Raw genomic sequence first — 981 nt, 5'->3', positions numbered from 1 at the left:
GTTCTGTTTTGATAATAGAGTTTAATAGGTTCTGTTTTGATAATAGAGTTTAATAGGTTCTCTTTTGATAATAGAGTTTAATAGGTTCTCTTTTGATATGTTTTGATTTGATAGGTTTTGTTTTGATAATAGAGTTTAATAGGTTCTGTTTTGATAATAGAGTTTAATAGGTTCTGTTTTGATTATAGAGTTTAATAGGTTTTGTTTTGATAACTGAGTTTAATAGGTTCTCTTTTGATACTAGAGTTTAATAGGTTCTGTTGTGATATTAGAGTTTAATAGGTTCTGTTTTGATCAGTGTTTCGGATCCATATCATTTTGATTCGGATCCGGATCCGGATCCGAGGATCCGCATCCGTGATGATGGATCCGGATCCGGATTCTGATACGGATCCGGATCCGGATTCGAGGTAACTTTTGATTCTGAGAATCGGATTTTCCCTATTAAATGTTATGCAAGGTTATAATTTATAAACTATAGTAATCCTAAAGTTAAAAATGTCGTCATTACTATTATATAAATGTAAACATTAAATTATTAAAGATAATTTTGAAAAATTTTCGTCATGTAAATAATACATTTACGAATCATTTTGATTTATTTATTCCATGGTTTTGGTTAATTTTCGGCGCTACCCGGATCCATATCAACGTTTCCTGATACGGATCCGGATCCGACCAAATGATACGGATCCGACCGGATCCGGATCCGAAACACTGGTATTGATAATAGAGTTTAATAGATTCTCTTTTGATAATAGAGTTTAATAGGTTCTGTTTTGATATGTTTTGATTTGATAGGTTTTGTTTTGATTATAGAGTTTAATAGGTTCTGTTTTGATAACAGAGTTTAATAGGTTCTCTTTTGATAATAGAGTTTAATAGGTTTTGTTTTGATAATAGAGTTTAATAGGTTCTGTTTTGATAATAGAGTTTAATAGGTTCTGTTTTGATAATAGAGTTTAATAGGTTCTGTTTTGA

Source organism: Eurytemora carolleeae, unplaced genomic scaffold, assembly GCF_000591075.1.
Source record: "Eurytemora carolleeae unplaced genomic scaffold, Eaff_2.0 scaffold1598, whole genome shotgun sequence".
Taxonomy (NCBI): Eukaryota; Metazoa; Arthropoda; class Copepoda; order Calanoida; family Temoridae; genus Eurytemora; species Eurytemora carolleeae.
Note: the sequence above shows the minus strand (reverse complement) of the source record.